Source organism: Callithrix jacchus, chromosome 1, assembly GCF_049354715.1.
Source record: "Callithrix jacchus isolate 240 chromosome 1, calJac240_pri, whole genome shotgun sequence".
Lineage (NCBI taxonomy): Eukaryota > Metazoa > Chordata > Mammalia > Primates > Cebidae > Callithrix > Callithrix jacchus.
The window spans coordinates 192280655-192301814 of NC_133502.1; the positions used below are offsets into that span (position 1 = coordinate 192280655).

A 21160-nucleotide genomic window follows, 5' to 3' on the forward strand; every position below is an offset into this window, starting at 1 on the left:
GTTCCTCACCGCTGGAGACAGCCTGGCTAGGTTGGGTGAGTGTGTTAGGCATTCAAATGCAGAAGGAGTGGACAGATGAGACCTTTTCAGTTCCATTTCAGTTCCGAGATGTGCTGTCCTGGTGCTTGGGACCTGGTCTGGGGCTTTGATCTTTGATGGCTGGGGAGGGAGAAGTAGGGGACATAGTGGAAAAACAGCCACCTATAATCCTCTCCCCCGTACATAGGCAGGCCATGTTTTAGTAGCAGCATCTCATTCTCCCAGGAGAACTAAGTAATAGCAGCTTACATTTATTGAATGCCTGCCAGAAATACAGCTACAGAGCTCTACGCCTTTCGTGTTTTTTTTGTTATAGAATGCAGTATATGCATAAAAGCTCTCTTCTCTCCATCCCAGTCCCCCAGGGGAATTTTGTGTTTATCATTCTAGATGTTTTTCCTCTGTATTTACAAGTCTTTCTTTCTGGTCTTCACAAAATCTCTGCTTCCCCCACCCACCCCCCAGATAGAGTCTTGCTCTGTCACCCAGGTTGCAGTACAGTGACTCCATCTTGGCTCACAGCAGCCTCAAACTCCTGGGCTCAAGCAGTCCTCCTGCCTCAGCCTCCTGAGTGGCTCAGATGTAGACACATGCCACCATGCCTGGCTAATTTTTGTATTTTTTTGTACTGATGGGGCCTCACTTTGTTGCCTAAGCTAGTCTGGAACTCCTTGGCTCAGGAGTGGTGATGATCTACCTGACTTGGCTTCCTAAATTGCTGGGATTATAGGCATGAGCCATTACACTCTGCCAAAATCTCTTCTCTTTTACCCGCCATGTTACAGAAGAGGAAATTAAGGCTCAGAGAGGTAAATAATCTTATCTGAGGTCCCACAGATAGGGAAGCTGAGATTCCAAGTCAGATCCCTCCAGCCCTAGAGTCGATGGCATTTCTGTGACTGGGCACTTGCCTTGGAGTGTTTCCATGGTGGCACTCTGACAAGTACCTGATGACTTCTCTGTCACTTGTTAAAGCAGCTGCCTCAAGAGACCGGGCCTCTCCAGGAGCCCGGCCTGTTTCGATGGCTCAGCACCCTGAGCTCTGTGGCTTGCTCTGTGTGCTGGGGCTCCCCAACAGGCAGTGCTGCGTGTGCCATGCTTGACAAGGTGGACAGCAGCTTGCCTGAGAATGTCAGTCCGTTTGGATTGTAGTGTTCTCTGGAGGATACAAGTGGTCCCAAGGGAAGACCTCCATCCTTTGTAGGAAGAGGGGGCAGCATGTCTGACCTTGGCCAAGTGGGGTTGCGGCGAGTTCTGAGTGGGTATGTGTGTGACGTGCTGTGGGGCGGGCCCTTTTTCGGTCTGCCTTAGCTCTGTGAACCTGGGCTGTTGTTCACCACAGCCTCTGCCAGAGGCACTCCACTTGAGTTTGAAAGCACAATGCAGAAGGCTGGTGTTCACGTCACGTCACGGCTCTGCCTTTATCCATTTCATCACTGAGTCTTTCTCGAACTTCTCTGTGTCAGACATTGTCCTAGGTTCTGAATATATTGTGACCAGAATAGACCATTTTTTGTCCTCATGGAGCTTATATTTTACTGGACTTCACTTTCCTATCTGGTCCAAGTCTCTGTCTTCTCATCTAAACATGGGACAGAGAGACCCGTAGAGGTCCCACTTGGCTCAATTGTTAGGGTGATGCAAGAGAGCTGTTGTCATCTCGCCAGCAGTGTCCTTTGTCTTGCCTAGCTGTGTGGTGCCTGGCTCCCCCGTGGGGGTCTGCTGTGGGAATGCCCCTTCTCTCAGCATTTGCCCAGTGTTCTGTGTTGGTAGATGCAGGATCAGCAGAGCCTCCCTTGAAGCCCTGGAGATGATTTGTGGTCCATCCAGCTAGACTCCAACAAAGGCACTCAGAGTCAGGAGTTGGGACTGAGAACCCCCGTGGAGGACTCAGCCCACTTGGCTCCTGGGCTTGAGGCAGAGGTCGGGAGACACTGTCATTGGCACCGGGAGAAAGTCATGGCCCTTGGAAGTTCCAGCTGTTTGACCTTGGGCAGGCCCCTTCCTGTCTCTGAGCCTCTGCAGCTTCAGGCAGTTCAGGAGGCAGAGCTTTGTGCAGCAAGCTTTACAAGAGTCATTGGTGCAGAGCTGTGTGGCAGCTGATATTTACTCCAAAACTTATCTGTGGGCATCTGGCTACTGGTCACCCTGATGGGAGACTCCCACATAGGTGTAAAATTCGGAAGTTGTTTTGTGGCTGAGGAAGTGCTATAGGGATGCTTAGGATGGAGAAGATAGAATTGTTGTTTTCAGTGATTTGAAGGGCTGACTGTGGGAGATTGACTAGCTTCATTTGATCTGGTTCCAAAGGATAGGACTAGGAAGTTAGGCCTATCATGAATCAGGCACTAGTCTAGATTCTCTCCTTTCATCCTCATTGCAGCCTGTGAAGGCGTTATTCCCATTTTTACAGATGGGGAACATTGATGTTTGGAGGGGTTAAATAAAACCACAGAAGGTTATACAGCTTGTAAGGGGTAGAGCTGGGATTTGAGCCCAGATCTCCAAAGCTGGAATGACGTAATGAGGGCACATTTCCATTTGTTTTAAGAAGCATTAGTTTAAAATCTTACAACTGACCAGAATAGGCTTTCTGGAAGAGCGTGAGCTTCCTGACCTAGTCATGTTGAATCAGGGGGCTTATGGAAATTGCTGAGGGGAGATTTTCTGCCTCGAGGCCATTTCAGTCCTGCCCTTAGCCCCTTTGTTCCCCAGAAAGTAGGGGCAGTGAAAGTATTTCTTCTATATGAGGGCCTGGAATTTACCAGTGAGTATTTAACAAAGCCTGAGATGTAGGGTCCAAGTATGGGAAAAAGTTTTCCCATTTCCCAGTTTTGGGAAAACTGTGTTGGATGGCCTTACGAGTGATCTCAGGAATGTCCCTATGACCCTGAGGTTGAACTGAGCATTGAGTATGTTTTACTTTTGGAATCAGGAAATAAAAACAGAGCTAGGCAAAGTTATTTTTAAAAAATATGGCTGGGCTGGGTGCAGTGGCTCGTGCCTGTAATCCCAGCACTTTGGGAGGCAGAGGCTGGTGGGTCATTTGAGGTTAAGAGTTCGAGACCACCCTGGCCAACATGGCAAAATTCTACTAAAAATAACAAAAATTAGCCGGGCATGGTGGCATGCACCTATAATCTCAGCTACTAAGGAGGCTGAGGCAGGAGAATCACTTGAACCTGGGAAGCGGAGGTTGCAGTGAGCTGAGATCACACCACTGCACTCCAGCATAGGCGACAAGACTCTGTCTCAAAAAAAAAAAAAAATGCTGGGCATGGAGGCTCATGCCTGTAATCCCAACACTTTGGGAGGCCAAGGTGGGTGGATCACTAGAGGTCGGGAGTTCGAGATCACCCTGACCAACGTGGAGAAACCCTGTCTACTAAAAATACAAAATTGCTGGGTGTGGTGGCGCTTGCCAGTAATCCAGCTATTTGGGAGGCTGAGGCAGGAGAATCACTTGAACTTGGGAGGTGGAGGTTGCAGTAAGCCGAGATCTTGCCATTGCACTCCAGCCTGGGCAACAAGAGCGAAACTCCATCTCCCAAAAAATAAAAAATACAGGCCAGCGCAGTGGCTCACGCCTGTAATCCTAGCACTTTGGGAGGCCGAGACGGGTGGATCACGTGAGGTTGGGAGTTCAAGACCAGCCTGACCAACATGGAGAAACCCCATCTCTACCAAAAATAAAAAATTAGCTGGGCATGGTGGCTCATGCCTGTAATCCCAGCTACTCAGGAGGCTGAGGCAGGAGAATCACTTCAACCTGGGAGGCAGAGGTTGCAGTGAGCTGAAATCATGTTATTCCATGCCAGCCTGGGCAAGAAGAGCGACACCCCATCTAAAAAAAAAAAATTAAATAGGCCGGGCGCGGTGGCTCACGCCTATAAACCCAGCACTTTGGGAGACCGAGGAGGGTGGATCACGAGGTCAAGAGATCGAGACCATCCTGGTCAACAAGGTGAAACCCCGTCTCTACTAAAAATACAAAAAAATTAGCTGGGCATGGTGGCTCATGCCTGTAGTCCCAGCTACTCGGGAGGCTGAGGCAGGAGAACTGCTTGAACCCAGGAGGCAGAGGTTGCAGTGAGCCAAGATCGCGCCATTGCACTCCAGCCTGGGTAACAAGAGCAAAACTCCGTCTCAAAAAACAAAAAATAGGACAACTCGGTGGTGGCCACTGCGCAGACCAGACTTCGCTCGTTCGTGCGCCTCGCTCCGCTTTTCTCCGCAACCATGTCTGACAAACCCGATATGGCTGAGATCGAGAAATTCGATAAGTAGAAACTGAAAAAGACAGAAACGCAAAAGAAAAATCCACTGCCTTCCAAAGAAACGATTGAACAGGAGAAGCAAGCAGGCGAATCGTAATGAGTCGTGTGCCGCCAATATGCACTGTACATTCCACAAGCATTGCCTTCTTATTTTACTTCTTTTAGCTGTTTAACTTTGTAAGATGCAAAGAGGTTGGATCAAGTTTAAATGACTGTGCTGCCCCTTTCACATCAAAGAACTACTGACAACGAAGGCCGTGCCTGCTCCTCCCATCTGTCTATCTGTCTGGCAGGGAAGGAAAGAACTTGCACGTTGGTGAAGGAAGAAGTGGGGTGGAGGAAGTGGGATGGGACGAATGTGAAATCTAGAGTAAAACCAAGCTGGCCCAAGGTATCCTGCAGGCTGTAATGCAGTTTAATCAGAGTGCCATTTTTTTTGTTCAAATGATTTTAATTATTGGAATGCACAATTTTTTAAATATGCAAATAAAAAGTTTAAAAACTTAAAAAAAAATAAAATAACAAAAAAATTAAATAAGTAAAAATAAAAAGCAAAAATGAAAAATATGCCCAAAGCATCATCCTTCCTTAAATATTGGGCTGGATGTGGTGGCTTACCCATCTAATCCTAGCACTTTCGGAGGCTGAGGTGGGAGTATGGCTGATACTTGAGGATGTGTTCTCTCAAAACCAGAGTAACCTAAGAAAAAGCCATTGGATTCAGGAAACCAGAATCCAACTAAGGAGAAGGATGGGGTATTCTAGGGATACTAATGGATGTGAGTTCCAGAGAGGTATTAGACCTTATGGGGAAGGAGACAGAGGCTCCAGGAGATGACAGGGCTGGTGCATCTCCTAATGCATTCATAATATTGAGCGTTGTAGCCGATGGAGAATTTGAGAATGAATTTGTGATAAGCACACCAAGTGTTGAAGTTTGTTTTCTTTGGGGCAGGGAAATGGGGGGTTGGGACTTGGTTCCTGGTTTCCTTTATAATGATAGTTTTTAAATTTTAATAATGCATAAAGATGTTACTTTGGTCAAAATAAAAAATTATATTAAAAACAAAACTATCGGCTGGATGTGGTGGTTCACGCCTGTAATCCCAGCACTCTGGGAGGCTGAGGCAGGCGGATCACGAGGTCAGGAGTTCGAGACCAGCCTGGCCAACATGGTGAAATCCCATCTCTACTAAAAGTATAAAATATAGCCAGGCATGGTAGAAGGCGTCTGTAATCCCAGCCCCTCGGGAGGGTGAGGCAGGAGGATTGCTTGAACCCAGGAGGCAGAGGTTGCAGTGAGCCGACATCTTGCCACTGCACTGCAACCTGGGTGACAGAGTGAGACTCCATCTTGGAAAACAAAAATAATCAAATATTACTAATAAGGGTTAGTGTTATCATGGTTGTATTTGTTCAGAAACTTCAGCCCTGATACCTGCAGTGTGGGTACAGAGGATTCCATGGTAGCAGGGATTGTGGGGAGGGAGAAAAGCAGTATAGACTAGCGTTTGCTGCCTACCTTGGAGTCACTGAGTATTAGGCACCCACAGGATGCTCTGTACCAGGCCAGGGTGTCTGGTGGAAGGGGTGGTGGTGGTAGAGGTCGCTGGATGGGCTTCAGGGAGTCTGTAAAATTGTGTGTTTTATGTCTTTTCTCTATTTTCTTCATGAAATGTATCTTGCTTTATATAACGGAGGAAAAATCCTGGTAATTTTTTTTTAATAGAACTAGGTTGGCCGGGTGTGGTGGCTCATGCCTGTAATCCCAGCACTTTGGGAGGCCGAGGCAGGAGGATCACGAGGTCAAGAGATCGAGACCATCCTGGTCAACATGGTGAAACCCCATCTCTACTAAAAATACAAAATTAGCTGGGCATGGTGGCACACGCCTGTAGTCCCAGCTTCTCGGGAAGCTGAGGCGGGAGAATTGCTTGAACCCAGGAGGTGGAGGTTGTGGTGAGCTGAGATCGCACCATTGTACTCCAGCCTAGGTAACAAGAGCAAAACTCTGTCTCAAAAAAAAAAAAAAAAAAAAAAAAAAAGAACTAGATGTCACTGTGTTGCCCAGGCTGGTCTTGAACTCCTGCCTCAGCCTCTCAAAGTGCTGGGATTACTTTTAGTATTTTACATATTGCATAATTACATAGTTGCTATTCTTTGGGACTCCATTCATGTTATTTCATGCCTCACAGTAAATCAGAGTAACTTACATGTCATTTTATTCCTCGAATAATATTTCAGCTACTATTCTTTTTTTCCAAATGAGGAAATTGGGGTGTACTTGTCACGTAGGTAGTAAGTGACAAGCTGGGCTTTGGAGCGAGGGTTATCTTTACTGTGCCATATTGCCCCTGGTAAACCCCAGGTCATAGTTCAGGCTTTTAGGACGGCGAGCCATACCCTCCCCTGCCTGGCTGGGTTTCCAACCTGACCTTCCACTATTTCCTGCTTTGACTTTTTTTTTTTGAGACAGAGTTTCCCTCTTGTTGCCCAGGGTGGAGTGCAACAGCGCGATCTTGACTCACTGAAACCTCCGCCTCCCAGGTTCAGGCAGTTCTCCTGCCCCAGCCTCCTGAGTAGCTGGGATTACAGGCATGTGCCACCAGGCCTGGCTATTTAAAAAAATTTTTTTTTTTGAGACAAAGTCTCATTCTGTTGCCCTGGCTGGAGTGTAGTGGCACGATCTTGGCTTACTGCAACCTCTGCCTCCCAGGTTCAAGCAGATTCTCCTGCTTCAGTCCCCCATGATAGCTGGGATTATAGGTACGCACCACCATGCCCAGCTATTTTTTGTGTTATTAGTAGAGATGGGGTTTCTCCATGTTGGTCAGGCTGGTCTTGAACTCCTGACCTCAGGTTATCCACCCATCTCGGCCTCCCAAAGTCTTGGGATTGCAGGTGTGAGCCACCACTCCTGGCCTCCTGCTTTGTCTTTTGCCGTCCAGCATTGTGAGTGATTTGCAGCTTCTGCACACTTCACTTGGTGAATCTGTCTTTGTGCATACTGTGTGTTGTCTTCACCTGCCCTGCAGACGCCTGGTTGCCCTCTGCCACTGGGTGCTGCCCTCTCTGTGAAGCCTTGTGGAGACATCCCTAGCAGAGCTCCTCATTCCCCGTGCTCCACTCCTGCCCCTCATGTGTGTGTCCTTCTTTCAAAGGTTACAGTGATATTTTGCATTTACTTCTTGATCTTGGCGAGACTGAGGTGTATTAGTGTAGGAACCATTTCACTCCTCTTGGTATCTGAGTCCTTTTGCTCAGCACATAATAGAGGACAAGTGTGCTGCTAGGAAAGAGGTTACACAACAAGTAACCATCAATCTCTTCTAATAGCTTCACCCATCTCAGATGCATTCTCTAGAGAGCTACCACGGTGATATTTATTTATTGTGATTTTTTGTGAGATAGGTTCTCACTTTATTGCTCAGGCTGGTCTCAAACTCCTGGCCTCAAGCGATCCTCTCGCCTCTGCCTCCCAAAGTCCTGTGGTGATTTTTATTATTTATTTATTTATTTGTTTGTTTATTTTTTGAGACGAAGTTTCCCTCTTGTTGCCCAGGCTGGAGTACAATGGCGCGATCTCAGCTCACTGCAATCTCTGCCTTCCAAGTTCAAGTGATTCTTCTGCCTCAGCCTCCTGAGTAGCTGAGGTTACAGGCATGTGCCACCATGCCCAGCTAATTATATATTTTTAGTAGAGACGAGCTTTCACCACATTGGTCATGTCTGGTCTCGAACTTTTGACCTCAGGTGATCCACCTACCTTGGCCTCTCAAAGTGCTGGGATTACAGGCGTGAGCCACTGCACTCAGTGGATTTTTATTTTAGTGCTAATGTGATCCTGATTAAACCTTCAGTGGCTTCCCATTGCTTTTAGGATCAAGTTAAACATTTAACATGTCCTACTGTCAAGCTCCTCTGCACTTACAAGACAGGGCCAAGACCTGACTATACCAGATACAATGAGCCACTTTCACTATCAGACTGTTGGTTACTTATATAGACAGCGAAAGGGAGAATAAGCCACAAGGACCAGCTCCCTGGTCCTCTGCTGGAATACCAAAACGGATGACACCGAAACAAAAGAAGCTGATGACTGTGCCATAAGGTGTGGAGTGCCCTGTTGCCGAGAGCCACGTCCAGACTGCAGCCAAGAGGTTTCCCTTCCTCAGCTCTAGTTTGAGGGGCAGGGGCAGAAAGCACCTCACCCCATCAGAACTTGGAGGCAGGAGAAACTGTCTCCTGACAGCTTTCCTGGGGAGATAGGAAGGCAGGTGGGAGGTGGGCTCAGAGCAACTCCTTAGAGGCCTCCTGTCCTTTCAGGCTCCAGGAGGATCAAGGAATTCTGCCAAGACTCAGATACGCCGTGGCTAAAAGTTGTTAGGGCACCATTGTGTAACTTTTCTACACCTTCAGTGTTCCTTGTGATATCTGGTTCCTTTTTGTCTCTTCAGTCTTACTTTCTGCCATTTCTTCTGCACTTTGCTGCAGTCAAGCTGATTTTCTTTTCTTTTCTTCCTTTCTTTTTTTTTTGAGACAAGGTCTCACTCTGTCGCCCAGGCTAGAGTGCAGTGGCGCAATCTCGGCTCACTGCAGCCTCCGCCTCCCAGGTTCCAGGGATTCTCCTGCCTCAGCCTCCCGGGTAGCTGGGATTACAGGTGCGCACCACCACGCCCAGCTAATTTTTGTATTTTTAGTAGAGATGGGGTTTCACCATGTTGGCCAGGCTCGTCTCAAACTCCTGTCCTCAGGTGATCCACCCACCTCAACCTCCCAAAGTACTAGGATTATAGGCGTGAGCCACTGTGCCGGGCTGGTTTTCTTTTCTTTCAATTGCAAATGCTTTCTTGCCATGAGAACCTTGCATATGCTGTTCTCTCTGTGCCCAGTTCCCTGGACACCTTCCCCTAAAGCCCATTTGTTTAGCCTCAGATCAAACATCACTTTCTTGGAGAAGCCCTTATCCAATTCTAGACTAGGCTGGCCAGCTTTATGCTGTTACAGTAGCTTAACTTTTCTCTTATAGCACTTCTCTCACATGGTCACTTACACAGTCCCTTGAGTGATTACTTGACATGTTTTCTCACCTAAAATTCAGCACCGCAACACATAGTCTGGGACTGGAGAAATATTTAATGAATCAGGAACATATTTGTTTAAATTGGGGAGGTAGTATAAGGGGGGAAGCATTGACTTGCAGATTGGAGGGCTTGAATTCTGCCTCTAACTGCTGTTAACTAGGTATGTGACCTTAGCATTCATATCCTCATCTGTCAAATGAAGAAAAAATTCTTGATGATCTGAGGTCATCTTGGGTTGTGATAATCTGTACTTATAGATGAATCATCTAATTAACAGAGCTCTAGAGGGCTGCTTATCTAAGGTGAGAATCCATCTGCCTATTTGGCCTCTCTGCTTGGGTATCAGTCCAATGTCCAGAAACAAACTCCTGATCTCACCCTGCATGCCTGCTCTTCCTGTTGTTTTCCCCATTTCAGCATTTCGGTTTTTTTTTTTTTTTTTTTTTTAAAAAGACGGGGTTTCACCATGGTGGTCAGGCTGGTCTTGAACTCCCGACCTCAGGTGATCCACCCACCTTGGCCTCCACAGTGCTTGGATTACAGGCCTGAGCCACCGCACCTGGCCCCCATTTCAGTTTATAGCAACTCATTCTTCCAGCTACTTAGGTCCAAAACCTAAGTGATATTCTTGACTTCTTCCCTCACACCCCTTGGCCAACTTTTCAGCAAATCACACTGTTGTTACCTTCAAAATATATCCAGACTCCTGCCCCTTCTCACCATTTCCACCAGTACTTCTGTGATCTTAGTCTCCAGCTTTCACTGGGCTGTTGTGTTGGCCTCCTGCCTGGTCTCTCTGCTTCCCTCTGTTCTATTGAGAGCAGCCCCAGGTCCTTGTAAAAAGTGAAGTCAGGTTACATAATTCCTCTTCAGCGTTCTCCATCCCACTCGTAGTCGGCAGAATCTTAACCGAATTCTACAAGGTCCTATATAGTCTGATTCCCTGCTTCCTCTTGATCTTCCTCTTAGTGTTTTCCCTGTTTGTCTGCTCTAGCCATACTGGCTTCCTTGCTTAAAACACGTAAACATAAAGTTTACTGTCTTACCCATTTGCGAGTGCACAGTTCAATGGCATTAAGTACATTCACATTGTTATGCAGCCATCACCACTATCCATCTCCAGAACTTGTTCATCTTGAATAGCTGAACTAACTCCCCATTCCCTCCACCCAGCCCCTGGCAACCACCATTCTGCTTTTTGTCCCTATGAATTTACCTATTGAGTATCTCATGTAAGTGGAATCATACACTATTTGTTTTTTGTTGTGTGTGTGTGTGTGTGTGTTTTTTTTGAGACGGAGTTTTGCTCTTGTTACCCAGGCTGGAGTGCAATGGCGCGATCTCGGCTCACCGCAACCTCTGCCTCCTGGGTTCAGGCAATTCTGCCTTAGCCTCCTGAGTAGCTGGGATTACAGGCACGTGCCCCCGTGCCCAGCTAATTTTTTGTATTTTTCGTAGAGATGGGGTTTCACCATGTTGACCAGGATGGTCTCGATCTCTTGACCTCGTGATCCACCCGCCTCGGCCTCCCAAAGTGCTGGGATTACAGGCTTGAGCCACTGCGCCCGGCTTGTTTTTTTTTTTTTTATTGAGACGGAGTCTTGCTCTGTCACCCAGAGTGCAATGGCGTGGTCTTAGCTCACTGCAACCTATACCTCCTGGGTTCAGGCGATCAAGTGTTTCTCCTACCTCAGCTTCCCGAGTAGCTGGGATTATAAGCATGTGTCACTATGCCCAGCTAATTTTTGTATTTTCAGTAGAGATGGGGTTTCACCATGTTGGCCAAGTTGGTCTCAAACTCATGACCTCAGGTGATCTGCCTGCCTTGGCCTCCCAAAGTGCTGGGATTACATGCGTGAGCCACCGCACCCAGCATTTTGTTTTTGAGTTGGAGTCTCACTCTGTTGCTGAGGCTGGAGTGCGGTGGCACAATCTCAGCTCATTGCAACCTCTGCCTCCTGAGTTCAAGTGAATCTCATCCCTCAGCCTCCTGAGTAGCTGTGATTACAGGCATGTACCAGCATGCCCAGCTAATTTTTGTATTTTTAGTGGAGACAGGGTTTCACCATGTTTGCTAGGCTGGTCTCGAGCTCCTGGCCTCAAGTGATCTGCCTGCTTTGGCCTCCCAAAGTGCTGGGATTACAGGCATGAACCATTGCACTCAGCCTGTTTTGTTTTTGTAGAAACAGAGTCTCGGCTGGATCAAAATATCAAACATATTTTGTGTGTATGCATAACAGTCAAAATTTGGAAGCACTCACTCTAAGGTTCCTTTTGGCTGAGAGCATCCTGTGGCCAATATTTGGATTTTTCTAGGGCCTTCTCTGAGGTGGCTTGATGACGATTTAATGGGCTTTGAATGACTTCATACTTCCCTGAAGCCTCTCCACAAATGCCCATTATAATTTGAAGCAAGTTGCTCCTTGTCTCTGTTAGGCTTTTGCATCTCTAGCCAGTATTTTTGAACTTGAACTCAGACTTGATCCAGTTTGAGCCTGGATAAAATTTTGACCTCTTTTGCAGTTTGATTGCTTATATTTCTGTGGCTTCACTGAATCTTGTACCCAATGTATAAAACAGCAACTATAACACTACTGCACTTTTTGTTTTGGTGTCTTTCTTATCCTAGCAGATGGTAATCTTGAGCGTAGAGATCCCATGGTGGTGTTCCCAGTGTCCAGTGTGGTACAAGTAAGCAGATGCAACATGGGCGTGCCAAGATAATGAGCCCTGGCCCCACCCAACCCTAGCAGGGTGACATGCTGAGCCTGCCCATTGCTTCCCAGCAGCAGGCTTGTCTGCTTACTGCTTGTGGCGTTCATATGCCTTAACTTGGAAAAGTTTGGAAGCCTTGTGGTAACTGTGTTTGGCCCCAGGAAGGTATTCATTTTTTTTTTTTTTTTTGAGACGGAGTTTCACTCTTGTTACCCAGGCTGGAGTGCAATGGCGTGATCTTGGCTCATGGCAACCTCCGCCTCCTGGGTTCAGGCAATTCTGCCTCAGCCTCCTGCGTATCTGGGATTACAGGCACATGCCACCATGCCCAGCTAAGTTTTTGTATTTTTAGTAGAGACAGGGTTTCACCTTGTTGACCAGGATGGTCTCGATCTCTTGACCTCGTGATCCACCCGCCTCGGCCTCCCAAAGTGCTGGGATTACAGGCGTGAGCCACCGTGCCTGGCGAAGGTATTCATTGTTAAATGAATTCTTCGTTAAGTGAGGTAGACTAGAGGGATCATCGTTCTCCCTGTTTTATAGAAGAAAGAGTAAGCTGGGTGACCAGCCAGGGGCCTAATCACAATTGAGTGTTGTTCTGAGTCTCACGTGCATCCTGGGGCACCACACTGGGTTGCATTTCACATGTGCACACGTGTAGCTTGTTGATTACTCACATGGACATGAAGGTGAAGGCTGTGGCTAAGCCAGAAGGGCCTGGGTTGTGGGAGGTTCTGCCTTGATACACATAAATCCATTCTGACATTGGTGCGTTTTCCTCCAGGCCTTTGGGGATTAAAGGGGTTTATTGGAGAGTCTGCTTGCTGGGAAGGAATATTTATAGACTGTGGGCTGGAAGGAACTTTGGAGAACATCAGGTCCAGTGGTTACCAGACGTGGCTATCTCAGAGTAACCTAGTAATCTTTTATGGATGCTTAGGCCCTACTGCAGTAGATCTGGTTCAGAGCTCTGGGAGTGATAGATCCTAGAAGCTGAGTTTTTATAAAACCTCCCAGGTGATTTTGATGCAGATGGAATAATCCAGTTCTCCTTACCCTTTTTTTTAAGATAAGGTCTTGCTCTGTGGCCCAGGTGGGAGTGCAGTGGTATACACCATCACAGCCCATCCCACCTCACAGCTATCCTCCCACCTCAGCCTCTCAAGCTGGGACTACAGGTATGTGCCAGCATGCTCAGCCAATTTTGTTTATTTTTTTGTGGAGACAGGGTCTCACTGTGTTGTCTGGGCAAGTCTCAAACTCCTGGGCTCAAGCCATCCTTCCACCTCGGCCTCCCAAAGTGCTGGGGATTACAGGTGTGAGCCCTGCACTGGCCAAGTAAATAATACTACTACTTTTTTTTTTTTTTTGGAGATGGAGTCTCGCTCTGTCATCCAGCCTAGAGTGCAGTGGTGCAATCTTGGCTCACTGCAACCTCTGCCTTCCAAGAGTTTAAGCAGTTTTCCTGCCTCAGTTTCCTGAGTAGCTGGAACTACAGGTGCATGCCACCATGCCTGGCTAATTTTTGTCTTTTTAGTAGAGACAGGGTTTAACCATGTTGGCCAGGATGGTCTCGATCTCCTGACCTTGTGATCCACCCGCCTCAGCCTCCCAAAGTGCTGGGATTACAGGCGTGAGCCACCGCACCTGGCCTAATAATACTCATAGTAGTACTACCCAGACTACATTCTTAATTTCTTCCAAAATGTCTTCGACAGCTATCTTCTTCCAAATCAAAATCTAATAAAAAACATTATACACTGCATTGGTTTTTCCATTTCTATCTCTCTTAATCTACAACAGCACCCCCACTTCCTGCCTCAGCCCTTTCTATCCCATGACATTGACTCTTTGAAGAGACCAGGCCAGTTTTCTTACAGAATGTTGACTTTCTGGGTTTAATTGATTGTTCTTTTTTCCCTCTGCATTTCACTTACTCTGGAGGTAAGTTTCCAAAGCTTGCTTAGATTCAGTTTAAACATTCTGGGCAAGAATTCTTCATAGGTGAGGCCATGAAGGTCATGTCACCAGGAGGCACCCGTCCTGCTGTCGGTGGTGCCACATTTGATCTCTGGGTTACAGTGGTGGTAACCAGATCCTGCTATTATAAAGGTACATTTTTTTCCTTTTCCTTCAGAATGATAACTTCCTGTAAGTACACTTGCTGAAACAAAGGGTTTACACATTTCAAAAAACCAAAACACTTTTCATTATTGTCAAATAATCAAATTAAATCAGCTAAACAATTATGCTACTCTACCAGGGATTGTGCTTTTCTGCATCTGTTTGCCTGCTTTATTTTTTCTTTTTCTGATTACAAAAGAAACGTATATCATATAACATTAAAAAGTTACAGGTCTGGCACGGTGGCTAATGCCTGTAATCCTAACACTTTGGGAGGCCGAGGTGAGTGGATCACCTGAGGTCAGGAGTTTGAGCCCAGCCTGGACAACATTGTGAAACCCTGGCTCTACTAAAAATATAAAAATTGGCTGGGCACAGTGGCTCTTGCCTGTAATCCCAGCACTTTAGGATGCCGAGGCGGGTGAATCATGAGGTCAAGAGATCAAGACCATTCTTGTCAACCCCGTCTCTACTAAAAATAAAAAAAAAATTAGCTGGTCGTGGTGGCATTGCGCCTGTAGTCCCAGCTATTTGCGAGGCTGAGGCAGGAGAATTGCATGAACCTGGGAGACGGAGGTTGCAGTGAGCCGAGATTGTGCAACTACACTTCAGCCTAGGTGACCGAGTCTGTCTCAGAAAAAAAAAAAGCTACTGAAGTGGCCATGTGATCCTAGGACTTTGGGAGGATGAGGCTGGCAGATAACTTGAGTCCAGCGGATCACTTGGGGCTAGGAGTTTGAGACCAGCCTGGCTAACATGGTGAAAGCCTCGTCTCTACTAAAACTACAAAAATTAGTTGGGAGTAGTGGCAGACACCTGTAATCCTAGCTACTCAGGAGGCTGAGGCAGGAGAATCACTTGAACCCAGAAGGCAGAGGTTGCAGTGTGCTGAGATCGTGCCATTGCACTCCCTGGGCGAGAGAGCGAGACTAAAAAAAAAAAAAAATTAGCTGGCACAGTGGCTTACACCTGTAATCCCAGCACTTTAGGAGGCTGAGGCAGGCAGATCACCTGAAGTCAGGAGTTCAAGATCAGTCTGTCCAACATGGAACATGGTGTAACTCCGTCTCCACTGAAAACACAAAAATCAGCTGGGTGTGGTGGTAGCTGTCTGTGGTCCCAGCTACTCAGGAAGCTGAGGCACAAGTAATTGCTTGAACCTGGGAGGCAGAGGATGCAGTGAGCTGAGATCGCACCACCACACTCCAGCCTGGGCGACAAAGCGACAAAACTAGAGATCACAGAATTAAGTCACAATTTGACGGCTGGTATGTAGTGACTCTAGGATGCAAGCTCAGGTCTCTGTGATGGACCACTTCTTTGGATTCTGCTACCTCTAGAATTTTGGCCAATCCCTCCTATCTCATACAGCCCATCCTTTCCCGGCACAGTATGATAGTTCAGTCAGATTGCCCAGCCCAGCTCCAACACTTAACTGCTGTGACCCTGGGGAAGTTATCCGAGCTCCCCAAGTCTTAGTTTTGCCATAAAGACAATTTAAGATAAACTTCATAGCATTAATATAAAATGAAATCATCTACATAAAATGCTTGGCACATGGCCTGTTCATAGCAGAAGTGTTCCATGTATGTTATAGTGTTATAAGGAAATGAATGTAAAACTAGAAGTGGTGACATTGTGTTACTTCTCTGGTTATTGGCAGAAACAGCATGCCTCTTCATATTTTTCTTACTGCAGACAGTTTAAGGCCCCTGTGGCTGACTAGCATTTTCCAGAAGCCTTAGCTCATCAGGTCCTTTGGCATTCCTGACCCCCTCTGATGTATTCCAGCTGCTCTGTACTGCTCCTCCTTGGTTACCTGACCCCCTTCCAACTTTGGACAAGTCATTCTAAAACTCTAAACTGATTTATTTAGGTGCCTCTCTTTCACCTCTCCAGATTATTTGTAATTTGTTAGAATTAGCCTTGGAAAGCCTGCCATCCCTCTCAAACCCCTTCTGCTCATGGAGTCCTGGTAGTGGGATCTCATGTATCTGTTATCTGGGAAATTCAGAACCAGCCTTCTTCAAGGGCACTGAACATAATGAACTTCCCTGGCCAGAACAGATTCTAAAAGGACCTGCCACAGGGCTTTACAGATACAGTTTTTCTTCTGTTTGGAATGGTCTCTGTCCACCACCATTCCCAGTCTGCCCTTGGCTTGGGAATATCCAGTTGATCCTTCAAACTCCAAATAGATTTTACTTTCTCAGTGAACCCTTCCCTGAATCCCCAGCCCTATCGGAGTCTTCCACTATACATGCCCTTTGCCTCTTCTTGACTTCATTTATGAGATGATGTCTGTCTCCATTTTAGTCTGTAAGCTCCACTAGGGAGAGATGGTGTCTGTATTCATAAGTAAATTCCCCCAGCCTGAACAGCAAGCCTGATACACAGGAGGTGTTACATAAATACTAATTAGTTAAACAAAGGGATGTTGTTTCTACTTCCCAACCAGCTCTTCCTTACTACGGAGGGTTAAATACAGAGCAGTTACCAAAGCAAATCAATACTTTATCAGTCTTAGATGCTTTTAGTAAGACTGTAAAGAGGATCAACATTTATGAAAGACAATTAGGCAATACATATTAAAATGCAAAGTGTATGCGCTCTTTGACTAGCTTTCTTTCTTCCAGGAAACTAATTAAAATACATGAAAAAGCAGAGAGACAGACAAAGACACTGTCTGCAGCACTGTTTTTAAGAGAACAACCCAATTGTCCATACACAGGGCACTGACTGAATAAATTCTGCCTCACGCGCCATGGAATGCCACTCAACAGCTGTTTAAAAACAAGATAATGGTGATGGTTGCACAACATTATGAACGTAATTAATACTAGTGAATTCAACGCTGAAAGTGGTTTAAATGTCAAATTTTATGTTAGATTTGACCACAACTTTTTGTTAAAGAGTAAGACAAGTCGCCCTTTACTAGCAGGAAAACCTCCATGACAGATCAAATGAAAATAAGTAGCTAAACAGCATTAGAATATGAGACTCCGTCTCAAAAAAAAAAAAAAAAAAATTCAGTTTCTCACGTGTACTGGCCACAGTTCCCGCATGGCTGTTGGCTCCTGTATTGGACAGCACAGATAGAGAACGTGTTCATCGGGGCAGGAAGTCCTCTTGGATGGTGGTGGGTACAGAGAACAGACACTTTCGAATAGTAGGAAAGCAGAATGGCATGGTGATTAAGGGTGAAATATGTAGCTGATTTCATTTGTGTTTAACACCGTGAAGTGTATCTCCATTTAAGGAGTTAAACAACTTGCCTGGAGCAACAGTAGGCACGTGGGTCAGTCAGGCTGGATTTGGGTCCCTCTTCTACAGTGTGTCCTTGTCATTGATCCTCCACGTGAGCCTCAGTTTCCTGACTAGGAAAAGAGGATAATCATAGAAGCCACTTCACTGGGTGGCTGTGAAGATTAGACCATGTAACCTATTCCAGGTGCATCACACTGCATTTGTCTCACATAGGTACACCGTAGTCTTGCTTTACCCATAAGTTGTATTCTGTATCAACATATGATTTTGTTTTTTGGGGTTTTTGTTTCTGTTTGTTTTGTCTTTTGTTTTGTTTTTTGAGATGGAGTCTCTGTCATCCAGGCTGAAGTGCAATGACGGGATCTCTGCTCACTACAACCTCTGCATTCCAGGTTCAAGTGATTCTCCTGCCTCAGCCTCCCAAGTAGCTGGGATTACAGGTCCCTGCCACCACACCCTGCTAATTTTTATATTTTTAGTAGAGATGGGATTTCACCATGTTGACCAGGCTGATCTTGAACTCCTGACCTCATGATCTTCCTGCCTCAGGCTTTCAAAGTTCTGGAATTACAGAACATGAGTCACTGCACCCAGCTTGTTGTGTTTTGAGGTCTTGTTCTGTTGCCAGGCCAGAGTGCAGTGGCAGGATCATAGCTCAGTGCAGCCTGGAACTCATGGGCTCAAGTGATCCTCCTGCCTCAGTCTTCCAAAGTGTTGGGATTATGGGTGTGAGCGTGGCCTACTTTGTCCTTGAGAGCTACTGCTATGTTGGCCAGGTTGGTCTTGAATTCCTGATCTCAAGCAATCTTCCTGCGTCGGCCTGCTAAACTGTTAGGATTACAGGTGTGAGCCACCGTGCCTGGCCCAGCATTATTTCTTAAGCCTATTTCTAGGTATTGATATGTAGTCTGTAGTTTGCTTAACTGTGCCCTGGCTGGTGGGAATTGGCCCTTTGGTTTTTCCCAGTACTATAGAAAGGATTATAATTTATTGCCTTGACGGCTGGACTAGGCAATAAGTATTATTACAGTTGTTTTTATTTCTACGGAAACTGAAGCTTAGAGCAATTAATTTGTAAAAATAAAGAAACAGATTGGTAATTTCACATTGGAAAGATATCTAAGATGTGTGAGTAAATGAAAAAGATGAGTTGCAGGCCAGGCTTGGTGGCTCATGCCTATAATCCCAGCACTCTGGGAGGCTGAGGTGGGTGGATCACTTGAAGTCAGGAGTTTGAGACCAGCCTGGGCAATGTGGTGAAATCCATCTCCACCAAAAAAATACAAAAACTAGCCACGGGTGGTGGTACACACCTGTAGTCCCTAGCTTCTTGGGAGGTTGAGGCAGGAGAATTGCTTGAAACTGGGAGGCAAAGGTTTCAGTGAGCCGAGATCGCATCACTACATTCTAATCTGGGCAACAGATCGAGACTCCGTCTCAAAAAAAAAAAAAAAAGAGATCAAGAAAAAGATGAGTTGCAAAACAGCTTGTATGGTTTCTCATTTGTGTGAAGAACATGGTGGGGGTAGCTGTGTATACACTTATGAACGCACAGGGTAATAATAATAGAAATGCACTTGGTACTAACCTCTCTAGATCCTCACGATAACTCTGTGAAGAAATGATTGCTTGGAGAGGTTAAATTGCCCAGGATTGGTAAGTTGTGGAGCCTTCTTTAAACCCAGGGCTCTGCACAGGATGGTGCTTATCACTGCAGCTGAAATGTACGACCTTCTTCTATGCACATGCAGTATGGAAGGTCCTTTGACAGCATGTCATTGGTGGGTTCATTGCACCTACCCAGTGAGCAGGCAGTGAGGAGCCATTAGGTTTGAGCTTGAGTGGAAGTGAGTGTAAAGTCTGCACCCGGGATGTCGCCCCTGCCAAAGATAGGTTAGAATGGATGATGTTGTGGGGGTCCTGTTTCAGAATGTGGCCAGTTCTCACTACTGGGTGACTGGAACCAGGAATGCCTGCTGTGGGTACATACTGGGTTCAGCTGCTTAACAGGGTTTGAATTATATATCCAGGTGACATAAAGAAGGGAGCCTGGGGCAGTGGCTTCAGCTTTGCCTCTTCCCTTACCCAGGGTATGACGGGGAACACCAGTCATCTAGAAAGGAAGCAGCTCTTTCCTTCTTGCTGTCATTTCTTTCTTTTCTTTTTTTTTTTTTGTGATGGAGTATTGCTCTGTCACTCAGGCTGGAGTGAAGTGGCGTGATCTTGGCTCACTACAACCTCTACCCTTTGGGTTCAAGCAATTCTCCTGCCTCAGCCTCCTAGGTAGCTGGGATTATAAGTGCCTGCCACCATGCCTGGCTAGTTTTTGTGTTTTTAGTTGAGATGGGGTTTTGCCATGTTGGCCAGGCTGGTCTCGAATTCCTGACCTCAGGTGATCTACCTGCCTTGGCCTCCCAAAGTGCTAGGATTACAGGCTTGAACTGCTGCGCCTGGCCTCTTGCTGTCATTTCTTTGGATTCATTTATTCTTTTCTGGTAACAAAGGTACCCTTGAAGGTTGTCATTTATAGTTTAAAATTAACTAATACAGACCAGGTACAGTGGCTTATGCCTGTAATCTCAGTGCCCTGGGAGGCTGAGGTGGGAGGATCACTTGAGACCAGGAGTGTGAGACCAGCCTGGGCAACATAGTGAGACTCTGTCACTACAAAAAAATAAAAATAATCAGGTTGGGCACAGTGGCTCTATAATCCTAGCACTTTGGGAGGCTTGAGTCGGGTGGATCACCTGAGGTCAGGAGTTTGAGACCAGCCTGATCAATATGGTGAAACCCCATCTCTACTAAAAATACAAAAATTAGCCCAGTGTGCACCTGTAGTCCCAGCTACTCAAGAGGCTGAGACAGGAGAATTGTTTGAAACTGGGAGGCAGAGGTTGCAGTGAGCCAAGATTGTGCCACTAAATTCCAGCCTGGCGACAGAGCGAGACTCCATCTCAAAAATAAACAAATAAATAAAATAAAATAATTGGGTCTTGTAGTGTGCGCCTGTAGTCCCAGCTACTGAGGCAGCTAAGGTAGAGGGATCGTTTGAGCTCAGGAGTTCCAGACTGCAGGGAGCTACGATCTTGCCCCTTTATTCCATCCTGGGGAATAGAATGAGATGCTGTCTCTTAAGAAAGAAAAATTAAATTGACTAACACAGATCCCACCAAAACAATCATTTATTGCTGTATAACAAATTGCCCACAAATTTAGAGGCTTAAAACAACAACAGGAATTTATCTCATATTTCTGTGGGCCAGGAATCTGGGAGTGACTTGGCTGGGTGGTTCTGGCTTGAGGCCTCTCCAGAAGTTGCAGTGAAGATGTCAGCCAGGGCTAGTTATCTAACGGCTTGAACTGGGGCTGGAGCATTCGTTTGCAAGGTGGCTCACTCACACCTGGCAAGGTGGTGCTGACTATTGGCAAGAGGCCTCTGTTCCTGTCTAGGTGGTCCTCTCCCAGGACTGCTAACAACATGGGGACTGTCTTCCCCCAGAGCAGTGCTAGAGAGAGAAAGCCAGGCAGAAGCTGTTCTTTACCGATCTAGTCTCCAAGTCCCATAGCATCACCTGTTACATTCTATAAAGTAGAAGTAAGTCCACCATGCATTCAAAGGGAGGGTAATGGCAAGGCAACGTGGCTCACACCTGT

General features: G+C 46.4%; 1 protein-coding gene and 1 pseudogene across 1 annotated transcript in view; both read left to right on the plus strand.

Moving 5' to 3' along the window:
• The window catches only part of ACO2 (aconitase 2), a 56588-nt gene that overhangs the window by 7191 nt on the left and 28237 nt on the right, over nucleotides 1-21160 (plus strand). The gene's annotated exons all lie outside the window — the stretch shown is intronic.
• On the plus strand, nucleotides 4203-4560 carry LOC103787614 (thymosin beta-4-like; annotated as a pseudogene).